This window comes from Culex pipiens, chromosome 2 (genome assembly GCF_016801865.2).
Source record: "Culex pipiens pallens isolate TS chromosome 2, TS_CPP_V2, whole genome shotgun sequence".
Taxonomy (NCBI): domain Eukaryota; kingdom Metazoa; phylum Arthropoda; class Insecta; order Diptera; family Culicidae; genus Culex; species Culex pipiens.
In genome coordinates this window covers 205,193,026-205,205,128 of record NC_068938.1, presented here as the reverse complement: position 1 = coordinate 205,205,128, position 12,103 = coordinate 205,193,026, and the positions used below count along the sequence as shown (strand labels likewise).

At 38.7% G+C, this 12,103-nt stretch overlaps 1 protein-coding gene and 1 pseudogene across 3 annotated transcripts in view; both read left to right on the top strand.

Moving 5' to 3' along the window:
• The first annotated feature begins 2,453 nt into the window (after positions 1-2,453).
• LOC120422208 (uncharacterized) overlaps positions 2,454-12,103 on the top strand; it is a 43,911-nt gene continuing 34,261 nt past the window's right edge. The window contains exons 1-2 of one of the 3 annotated variants that reach the window (XM_039585591.2): positions 7,531-8,199; positions 8,265-8,409. The gene's annotated coding sequence lies outside the window, so the exon portion shown is untranslated. Of the gene's footprint in view, positions 2,818-7,530; positions 8,200-8,264; positions 8,410-12,103 lie in introns of those variants that run through there. The other 2 variants (XM_039585590.2, XM_052707321.1) reach the window with 2 other exon arrangements.
• On the top strand, positions 7,535-11,975 carry LOC120422230 (60S ribosomal protein L7-like; annotated as a pseudogene).

The window sequence follows — 12,103 nt, the reverse complement described above, 5'->3', positions numbered from 1 at the left end:
TTTCCTATACTGTAGAGAGCTTAACTAGCGAGAACAGCAAAAGCAGCGCTTAAAACATGTGCTAGTATTAACGAACGTTTTCGAGTTGGAGCTCGAGCTGTTTTGAATCGGGACTTGCTCGCGATGCTCGGTGAAAATTAAATCGAGCACGTGGCAGCATGCGTGGCCGCTACTGTATCTGGGATGAGGACTTTAAATTGATTCAAAAATATAAAATTTACAATAAACAACATTGCAAATGTTGCGGTACGCTCCCTCTTCAAACCTACTTACAAATTTTCTTTCAAATCAAGATGTTAAAGTATTTTTTATTTAAGGCTAGTACGGAGTTCGGAAGGAAAGGAGTCAATAAACAGCTCTCGCCGCTGCTGTTGCCCATTTAATTTTTTTTCTTGACCGGTTCCTTCCGAAGTGCATATACCGCTTCGGGGATGACCATTAATTGAATTTGTTTAGTAATTTTTTTTTTAATAATATTTATATCAAAAATTAAAAGTAAAAAAATATTTAGCTGCATAAAATCCTTCCTGATTAATATGAAGAGTTAAATTGATTATCAACATGCAAGGACATTTATCATTTTTATTTATCTTTGAAAATTTTTGTTACGGAACAGACCGCAGTTTTTTCCCAGAACAGTAAAGAAAAAATAAAAGTATCAACACTAAAAATAACAGCGTTAGTGAATTTTCACGTTTTCGCGGACATAACAATCGTGAAATTTGGAAATTTCCGTAAAACCTAAATATTTTCTGAAACCAATTCTTATTATTTACAACATTCAACGCATTCAACAAATATTTTACACACACAATCTATTTATGTAAATTATAATAGTTTTCAATTCAAAAGCATGATATAAACAATTTAAAGAATTGCATGGTAAACACTATCACAGAAAAAAATGATGGTATTATTCATCAGAAAATGGTGACAGATTTTGTGGCAAACAAAAATGATTAATTTTACCCCAAAAAATGGTGAATTTTCATCAGTTTTTGGTGAATATTCATCAAGTTCACATTTTTACACATTTTTTATGTAATATTACTTTAAAATAAAAGAGGTAATATTCAACCTACCAAATTTTTAACATTCCAAAATTCAACTTTTTTTTTCTGTGTAATAAAAACGAAATTTTCATAACAGGTACCATGATGTTCGCAGTTATTGTTCTACCAATTAAAATTTCAATTTCTGTAAGTTTTATGTGCATTTTTTTTTTTAAATTTAAAGAAACCCTTTTTTAAATTCACTTTAAAATTTTTAGTATGTTTATGAGAAACCAGAGATTACTATTCAGAGTTGATTCAGAGCATCGATTAAAATATTTTTATATTCCCTGTTGTAACAATATTAGAGGTAAAAAAGTTTTAAAATTAAAATTACAGGCCACGGTTTCAACATTTGAATGAAAAAAAGGTGTTAAAAATATATTATAGGGTACGTTATCCATTAGTGGACCCCTTTCCTATAGTGGACCCTCTGAAGGGTTTTTGATGAAAAATTCAATAAAATCAAGCGCGTTGTTGTCTACAAATCTTTTATTTGGCATCTTCAGCATCATTAAAAACAATGTGGTTGTCCTTTTCACCAAAATAAGTGTTTTGCGTTTGAAATATGAATTCAGCCATGGCCACTAGCATTTTCACAACAAAACTGCATTTACATTTTATGATTGAATTATCTATCCAACCATCTTTTGACTGATTATTTAACTTCAGCAAGTTGAAATAATGTAAGTTTAAGGAACTTTACTAAAATAAAGCGAAGAACTGCTCATTTTCGAGCAAAAAATTAGGGGGATCCAATATAGGACAACGAAAATCCAAAAAGCAAAATTATATTGTTTATTGGACTTTTAAAAAAACTCTATGCTTCGAGTACCTATAGGTATACCATTTTATTTGAAAGGCAGTAAGTAATCTTATTCAATAAACTCATAATATTTTTTCAGGGACTTTTTTTCTTATCTGAGTCTTGGAAAATTTTCATGAGATTTGATGATTTGGTCCCCCCCCCCCCTTTTTAAGGGTCCACGGGGTTCATGGATGGTCACAAAATCCAAAAAAAATAACAGAAATTCACAAAATGATTTTTCGTGAAAAAAAAATGGTTTAGAAATAGGCACAACCTTGTTTTGTGTTTATACATTTCTGGAGTTTTTTTTTAAAAAGGTCCAATAAACCAAATTTCCAGTTTTTGCTTTTTGGGTGTTTTTAAAACTGCCTTGAGTCAGGGGTATTAAAAAACACCCAAAAAGCAAAAAATTAAAATTTGGTTTATTGGACCTTTTAAAAAAAAACTCCAGATTTGCTTATAGGACCTATTTAAAAAGAGAATAAAAATTTAACATGAAAATTTTTAATCGCAAAACACGACACGGCGCTCACCTTACTGCATTCGACTGCCTTGGGCCGCGCACCGCTCTCGCCCACTTTGACAGCTGCTGCCAAAAGAAGGTCTAACGTCAAATGTGTTTATAAACGACCTGGTCCTTTATTTTTCCAAAAGCAAATTTCGCGAGTTTTCGATCGTTGCGGTCCCCATCGGAACGTGGAATCGATAGACAATACCGTGGCGCAGTGTTTGTGGCCACTTTTCCCTGTGGGCACCCGTGTTCCGACGCAATCCGACCGCATTCCTGTGAACCCCGAAGAAGTTCGCTTCCTCCGTGGTGTGGTGTGCGAAAGAAGTGCAGAGAAGCAGTGGAAAAGAAAAAAAAGTGCTGGTTTTTGAACAGAGTTTGAAGAGCATTTTGCGGTGTAGAATCCTGTCCGGAAGTGGCTTTGGAGCGCGGAAAACCCTCCACGTAAGGTAAGTCACGGAAAAGTGGTTCCGGGGGACGGTTTTGGTGCCCTTTTGCTGCCACATTCGGCCGCTATTTTTGTTACCAAATCAGATTTTGCTTTTCCACGATTTCCTTTTTTGCATGCCGTCTCGCTTACTCTCGTCGTGGGCTCTCTTGTTGTTTTTCTCTTTCTCGCATTTTACACCGTAGTGTCGCACAATGGGAGAGATTTGTATGACAGTGGTAAAAATGTAATCAATAGTTACATAACCTTTTCAGGCCTTATTTCAGTATTTACATTTAACATGTTTTCAATATTTATTGAATGCAATTATGATAAAAAGGCGAATTAAATTAAACTGTTTTGTGCAATTATCTGCTGAAACCGAAAATAAATTTTCAGATTGAATTTTCAATACAACTTATCTGTCCTGGGTTTCCTATGCAGATAGGACTTTTTGAAAATTTAATCCAGATTTCATTTATATTTCTGATTTTGCTAGATCATTGAAGGGGTGTTCCATGTGACCAAAGAAGCTTTTGTGCATTATTTGTTGAACATACAATTTTGGCAGCTATCCTTTCAAAATAGTATGCAACATATTTTTTTCAGTGAATATGTGGATTATATTCATTAGGCATTTTTCTTATGCTAAAATTATTTACAGAAGATCTCTGGAGTTTTTTTTTTGAAAATGTAATAATAAACCAAATTTCCAGTTTTCGCTTTTTGGGTGTTTTTGAAACCGCCTTGAGTCAGGGGTATTTAAAAACACCCTAAAAGCAAAAACTGAATATTTGGTTTATTGGACCTTTGAAAAAACTCCAGATCTTTAGAGTTTGGTTAGTGGAGGTTAAGTAAATATCTGAAGCTGCAATTTGCAATTTCTCAAAAACTATCAAATGAAATGAACTCATTCTTCCTGCACAGTTTTACTTATGATGTTTATTGCTTCGAATTCAAATTCCAATCCAATTTGGTCAATTTTGTAAAAAAATGGCAAGCAAAACCGTAAAAATCTCGACATAGCTCTGGGTGGGAAGTGGTTTAAAGCCTACATTGAATTTTTTTTTTGTTTTTTTTTTTATTTTCGGGTGTTTTAAAACACTCCTGACTTAAGCCCAAAAAAAAATGTTTACTCGACCATGTTTTTGCGATATATAAACCTCAACCTTGAGAATTTTTTTTTTTTTTGCGATTTGGTGTCTTCAACAAAATGGTAGGTATATGATAGGAGCTAAGGCAGGCGAACAGGATGTCGAACCGCTGTTAATGCGAGCCACCTCCATAAGCTTGCGGTTGTGAGAGCAGAAAAGAGAACTCGTGAGACAGCATGTAAAATGAGACAGAAACCAAGCAACACAAATATCCGAGAATAATATTTAAAACATTCATGACATTAACTTAATTCATCCATTAAATGATTTCATTCAAGCTTCTAGCCTAATTGTTTGGGCGTTTTAAATTAGTCTGGGAATTGATCGAGGGCAACTGCTCGAATAATTCGTCAATGCTATATCGCAAAAAAAAGCGATGCAGAGGACAATCGTTCGTCAGCAGCAAAACAGGCAACCTGGTCATACTACAATAGATATGCAAGTGTCGCAGCGGTCAGTGTCTGTTCTCAGCAAAAATAAGCTGCAAGTAGTTATCGACTCAGCGTACACATGACACAACCAAAAAATATCATTGACCACTGCCACATGACTCGTGTTAGTCAGCTAATGGAGAAAGAGGGATGTGACAAAATGATCTACAGTCGTTAATTCCTGTCAAATGACGGACCTGAAAATTTCTTTATACATTATTTTGACTACTTTTAAACAATCAAACATTAAAAATGACCATCAGGTGTCCCAATCCAAAGGTCGTAAGTTTAATACCCGAGGAAGAAGGATTGTTTGTAGAATAAGTTCGGTTCGCTCCTTGTTGCGTGCATTTTCTGGGTACTTCGTAAATTTTGGTTCATCGAGTTTGCATTTGACCGATTCTTCGGCTCCTTTTCAAAAAACTCCCAAGTTTTTTTCAACGTTTTGGATGTAATGGCAAAATAAAAGAAGAAACACCCAATGTTTTTACATATTTGGAAAAATAATTGATTTTCCTGCACAGAAATGTCATGTAGAATGAACTATATTGTGCCTGTGCTTCCCCTGAAATGAAAATGTAGCGTGACGGGACAACATCGTAAAACTGGACTTTTAAAAGGCACACCAAAACAATCGCTACAGTTTTGCTAGTTTGATTTCTTTAAACTGTTACTCTTGTACACATTATCACAAATCTTTTGCTCCTTGAACTGAACCAATTGGGTACTTAAAGCCTTATGTCAATGTTTATGTACAACGGTAAAAAACACGATTAAAAACCATTTCTGATCCCATTTTTTTATTTTAATGCATAAATTTTTTTTTGACAAGACAACATTTTTTCGATGGTCCCTTTGGAACGAGCTGTCAAGTAGGAGCTTTTCTGTCAAGAAGGACCGCGAGGTTAATTTTTCAAAATTGATTTAAAATCAATTTCAAACTCTTTGTCGTTGTACAAATGGTCATTGTACTCAGAAAAATAAGCTTTATCGCTGTAAACAATAATATCAGCAATCTAAGCTACATTTTAGGACCCAATTGGTTGAAATTAGAGTTTCTCCCTGGGCTTTGTCATAATGAGTATCATAGGTTTGATGCTTGTTTGGCAAAGAGTATGATTTGATCCGATGTGGAATTAAAATCGAAGTTTTCAGTATATTGCTGAAGCTTCCATTTTTACACATGGACACCACTTCATGCTACGAGAACCCACTTTGACGTAGTCTCAGGGCTTAATCGATGGCCGGTAAGCTGTCATCGAGACCAGGAGGTTCTCCGATAGTGGAAATATCACATTTGTACAATGAAACGCTACATATGTGATTTTTCCCTATCTTAATGTGGGTGTCAGGTTAGGATGCGGGTTTTTAAAAAAATAGTTTTTGTAGAATTTAGGATTTTAACTATAAATATCAACTTTTTATATTTTGCCTTTAGTTATTTAGTGACAAAATTAGTAATAGTGAATTTAGTAATTCTATCAGAATCGGTGATTTTCATTCAAGTAGCATAAAAACCATTCTGATTTGTCAAAATTTCCATAGAGTCTCGATCAATCAATAGTGAAATGATATCGGACTAAATTCGTTGATCTGTTGAACTAACGGTTGTCGGATTATGATTGTATCGATCATTGTTGCGAATCGAGGATCTACTGGAATTCTGACGATCAAATGGTCGTCTCTTTTTCAATTCACGACTTGTAAAATATGAACTGTTAATCTATTTTTTTTGTTTTTGTTTTTTTTTAAAGAAGCCAGACAGGTTTTCAAAGAAACGTTCTAGATTTTTTGACTATTAATTAAAATGTCGGGGATTTGAGATAAGAGTAGCTTTCGGATAGGTTACTTTAAATCTTGTATTCAATTCAAGTTAGGTAGTTATCCGCAAATGAATATTTGGACTTATATGAATAATTGAACATTTTGGACTTATGAATAACACACAACTGTGCATTTATTCTAGAGTCAGATCCATACAGCGTCAGTGTTTATTTGGTCGAAGTGTACTAATTCATTGGCAGATCTGGTTCTAGTTGTAATGTACGACAAGACTACTGACGGACGTGACAGGACGAGGGCCCAGTTTAGAGGTTTCGACATCACCGATGTGCGGCTGGATCACCCTCCCAAAAAAAAAAAAAAAAATTGGTTGAAATTAGAGTTTCTGCAAGCCATTTCTTTTCGTGACGGGACAACGAAAGGAGCAGATTTTTGAAAAACTCCTCTCCCATTCAATGGTTTGCAGACCTTATTTAGTGAATACTTTTGGCATGTTTGGTAAGAAACCGGTTTTAAAGTTTAGCTTCGCTAAGAATTGATCATTTTAAATTTTATCGCACCGATCCCACCGTGCCAAAGGTTGTGTGTGTTTTCAGTGTTTTCAGCCGCCGTCCCATTCATTCGTCCGATTCATTCACGATGCTTCCAGCAGCCGCCGCCGCAACAATGTCAAACGGTACTGTGTCAACAACAGTGAGCCGTGAGCGGACCGCTATTCTCACGATTCCTCTTGCGGTCTCACTCACCGTTCGCCGCGGCAGGGTTGTCATTTTTCTGTAGTTTTGATGGTTAAAAATCTGTATGCGTGGTCTGATTGTCAAATTTAGAGTCAGTTTTCTAAAAAAATGCTTAGAAATCGTGTTCTGAACAAAAGTAAATAGGGGAACAGCATCTAATTCCAGCGTGCCTCTAATGTTGGCAGGTCAGAACTTTGACATTCAATTAAAGCTAATTAAAAGCGCTTTCAACTGAAATCGAGTGATAAATAGCTCAATAAGAAGTGAGCAAGCAAGTTTCTATCAAAAGTTTGACTAAATTAGCTATTTAAATAGTGAAAATCAGCAAATTGGATGGAGTTAGGAGCGAGTGCTTAACCTGCCAAACATACGAGAATTTCCCCTAGTCAAAATATTTGTTTACACCATGCTTAAAACATGATTTTTTCAACAAATTTTAATTTTGTTCAGAGAAATTTTGTAAACCTGCATGATTTCAAGAATCTGTAACATACAGAAAAATCTGTACATGTGGCAACGCTGCTCGGTTTCATTCATCGGCACGCGAGCGAGAGAGCGATCGTTTACGCACATCTGTCAGTTGAGATCTGTCAAACGACCGCAAGTGTGCGAGAAACGGGAGAGTCTCGCGTTTGATGGTGTGTGCTGAGAAGAAAAGTTGTGTGCCCAATTTGCAGCAGCAGCAGGCCTCGTCTCGTATCAAGTCTTGGCTCGCGGAAAAGACGGAAAAGCTTCCGCGGAAAAGCCCCAAAGGTGGTCGTTCCGGGTGCGGCGCGGTTCGGTGCGTACGGTGACGGTCAAGTTCCGGTGGGCCAGGAATCTCCGGCCCGTGGAAAGTTTCTCGATTGTGGCCGAAGGATTCGTCTCGCGAGGATTTTTCTTCACCAACACACGCACACACACACGGGAGAAGTGCACACAAGAAGTGGCTAGGGTAGGGTGGGCTGTTGTGGACTTTGGCTTAAAATTTGTTGATAAAGTTAGACGTAAACATTGCCCCTTGTGGTGGGGGAGGAGAGATCTTTGTGATTCTGGTTTAGAGTTTGTTTTGATCAAAAAGTGACAAGTTTCAAGAAAGGATCGCTCACCCTAATCAGCAGCAGCAACAACAACAACAAGGTTGAATTTTGTGAACCATCGGATGGGCGGCTGGCTGCTGCCTCTAGAGTGGCCACCACACAGAGCATAAGCCCCCTCTCGGCCAGCCAAAACCAAGGAAGAGTTTGGCCAACATCGGAGAGTTTCGCATGTGTCAAACGAGGACGTCTCTCATGCCGTCGTCGCCGTCGTGGTCGTAAAAGTGTGTATTATTGGAGGAATCCGTTTCTTTGCTGCTGTTATATTTTGACTTGGATTTTCGTTTAGCGAGAGATTTTACGCAAAAACACAAAAAGCAATGTGCGAGCTTGCCTGACGTCGTCCAACAAAAGTGAAAATTGTGCGAACCTGGACCCCGCGGAGGAAGATTTGTTGACCAACCTCCCACTTCCTCCCGCCCCAACAGCAGAAGGTAAGGAAACCGAAGATTAGACGCTGGAAGAGAAATTTCTCTTTTTCCCCCAAGCAGCAGCAAGTGACGAGCAGCGAAATTTCACTCCTCAGCAGCAGCATAGCTGTCAGTGTCGCCTGTCAAAAAGACGTCGTTTTTGTTTTGGATCGGTTCCAAGCGAAAATGTTGTCGCAACAAAGTCGCTGCTGCTCCCCCATCATTGTTAGAAAATGTCGTGAAGGACACACGCACGAACCTAATCGTGAGATGAACCTAGAGCGAGCAGCGCGTTATGTTGGTTACGACCACCAACAACCCGAGCAGCATACTTGTGACGTAGGCACCACCACTCTGTGACGGCTCAAACTCTCGGCTGGTTGGCTGGCTGGCGTTCACTTTTGTGAATGAGACAAATAATAGTAGGTCATCGTCACATGTTTCGGAATTGGTTTCAATGTCGCCTCTTTTTTGAAGCCCCTCGACCCGAAGCGTGAGGCAAGAGCACACAGTGAGTGAGTTGGTGCTCATGGTTCGGGTGGTAAATCAGGCAATGTTGCCAGTTGAGTCGACAGAGGGAGGATGAGCTGTTTGGGTCGGGTGGAGCATAGAATAGAGCTATCTAAGCCCGATCTCACGTACACTAGCACGCCATTTGTTTTGCTAGCCGGTACAAAATTTAACCTCAATCTTTTTCGTGTACGTACACGCAATACATGCGCACGTAGATAACTCTATAGAGTTATCTAAGGCCGATGTCACGCACACTAGCTTACCATATGTTTTTGCTGGCGGGTACAAATTTTAACCCAAAAACCCTTCGTGTACAAACATGCAATAGATGCGCACGTAGATAACTCTAAGGGCTTGTTTTAAGAAATCTAGAGTAAATTTTCAAAAGGTCCTATGCGACAAAAGTAAACAAACTGAGTTATTTATTGCATTACATTCTGCAAGCTGGAAACTACACTCACCGCTTACCCAATTTCTTCAAAGCCTTTTATTTTTAAAGTTATTGATAAAATACAAAACAACCTAAAAGCATTCTTAATAAATTCTACACCAAATAAATATAGGTCGTTTTACCACACGGAAGTCCTATGTGCAATCGAGTGAAACGTGCACATAGAACCGTATCAAATCAACCTATGGACCATTAATATATTTTTTTAAAGCTGATGCACATACGCTCATATCAAAATGACCTATGTACATGTTTATTGAGTTTATTTGAAAATATGTATGAGTCGTTTTTTAATGAAATTCTAAAACATAAATATTTTACAATCTTCATGTTTGTACAATCCACGCACAACGTGTAGTCATCAGCTGGGAGAGAGCATGAAATGTTTCAATGCTGTCAAAGCAAAAGAGAGAAGTTCAATTCAACCTATCTGCACTCTCTCGAATTTGACAGATACGCCACCCAAAAACTTGGGAGCATAACACCAACAAGGCAGCATAAAAAATCATAACATTTGTGCATATAGGTCGTTTTGTACGGTTTAGTTTTTCTGTTGTTTTTAAAGGCGATTTTTCATTGATGGAGGTAAGTCTTCATAAAATAGATAAGCCATTTTTTTTAGATGGAGTGGAGTGATTTGGAGAGAGTTTTAACAGGTTTTAAAGTGAGAGTGATCATTATTTTTTGTTTGTTCTATTTTTCCCAGAAGTGTCGAGGTGTGCTCCACCGGTGGTTTTTAAAACGCCTCATTATGTCCGGCACAGAACCGTAGCCTAGAACAAGATACTTATCCGGAAGTTGCCGTCTCCAGCTGTTGGTCGCGGGTGCTGTACAGGTGCGAAATTTCACTGCACTCAGTAGTGTTGCTGGCGGAGTTTAGTGACATCATTCATCAGTTTGGACTACGTGTGTTTTGCGTCCGCTGTCAGACCGACTTTCTTTCTTGATGTTACGCTGATCGCACCGCTAGTGGTAAGTTCCTCGGTATTTTCCTACTGTGAACAATAGCTAAACTCACACCTCCAAAAAAAGCATATTCCGAACGAAATTTCCGCCTTGCACGGTGGCCGATTCGGATCAACTCGAGTGGAATGCTGGAATGAGTGGAATGAAGTGTTGGAAGCGGGCAATCGTCTACGTTCCAAGGAATCCCTAAAACTGCCGGCGGTGCCAGAATCCAAGCTGAAGGCAACGAAGGCTAAGTTGTTGGCCCACCCGGAAAATCTGCGCCGCCAGCTGCAGGCCGTCAAGCTACTCCGCGTTAGGTAGAACTTGCTGCGCGCGGCCAAGTACTCCAAGAAGTGTGCCCGCATGGAGCATGAGGTGGTGGACAAGGCGCGCAAGGTTAAGAAGGCCGGAAACATCTACATTCCGGGCGAGCCGAAGGTTGCCTTCGTCATGCGTATCTGTGGTATCATTATCAAGCTGAACAAAGTCACCAAGAACTTGCTGCGTATCACCGCCCCGACGTCACCTAGGGCTACGCCTTGCTTAAGTTCGTCAAGCACCGACACAACCGAATCCCGACTACGGACTTCTTCGTGATCGAGCGGAAGCTGCGTGCCGCGTACAAGCCTCAACACATCGACCGGTGACTGGCGCAAGTACAACCGCTACGTCGAAGGCGGAGACTAACCACAAGGAAAAGATCAATGAGCTGATCAAGCGTATGGTTTAAGTGATAAATAGCGCGTTGAGGGAGAGTGTTGAATAAAACAAAACCATGAATATAAATAAATTAAGTTTGAGAAAATCCTGTATGTTTAGTACTTCATTTATGCAGCAATCGCGTGACACACATGCGCGGTCATGTCCGTCGTCTAGCTGTTGCCACGCGTGTTTCAAGCGCTGGTGTTCCATCTTCCAGGGGGACGCCAACTAGACCAGCTGAGTAACCACCTGAAAACGCTCCTTCTAAAATCTAACTTTTGCGTCAACGAACCGCTGGATGGCAATAATCACCGGAGACAGCACAACTAGGAGCGCGATGGTAAACAAAGGGGATACGGTCAAATTGACCGGTACCTGCAAACTGACGAAGGTAATAAGCTAGAAAGCAGGGTTCAGATCCTCTCAACACGCACTTTTCAACCACCCAGAAATTGTTGTCCGTCAGCGCAGGTTCGCAGGTTGGATGGATGAAATTCAATGATTCAATTTGAACAAAATAGCGGTTCCGGAATGACAAGAGTCGACGATGAATGCTGGAGCTTACTCCGTGGACAAATAACATAAATGTAATACTGTCAAAAATGCGATAGTAATGCAAAATCTAATATAGTTTCAAGAAACCGCCAAAAACTTTAATGAGGTATCCGAAATAGAAATTTATGCAAAAAGTTGCAAAAAAAAGTTTTTTTTTCAGAGCGAGTCGTACATTTACCCAACGAGGTTCACCGAGAACTTTTCTAGAACTTTTCAGCATTTATTTTGAAAAGTGTTACTATTTGATTCTGTTTCTTTTGGTACAGAAATGTAGGCATAATGACAAGCAAAGTAAGAAGTTTCGCGACGGAATTGCAAAAAGACAATTTCAAAGAAACGCTGAATAGGGAACACCAAATAAAATTAAAATGCAGAGCAGTTCATAAAATTTCATGTTCTTGTATGTTTTTATTCTTGGTAATAAAAAAAATAAAAAAGTATGTTAAATGAAAAAATAATGCTACTTCTATTAATTTTATTTATACAAAAATTGCATCAAAGTACTTTTTGAGACCCCAAATCCCCTACAGGAACTGGGGATGGTCTCGA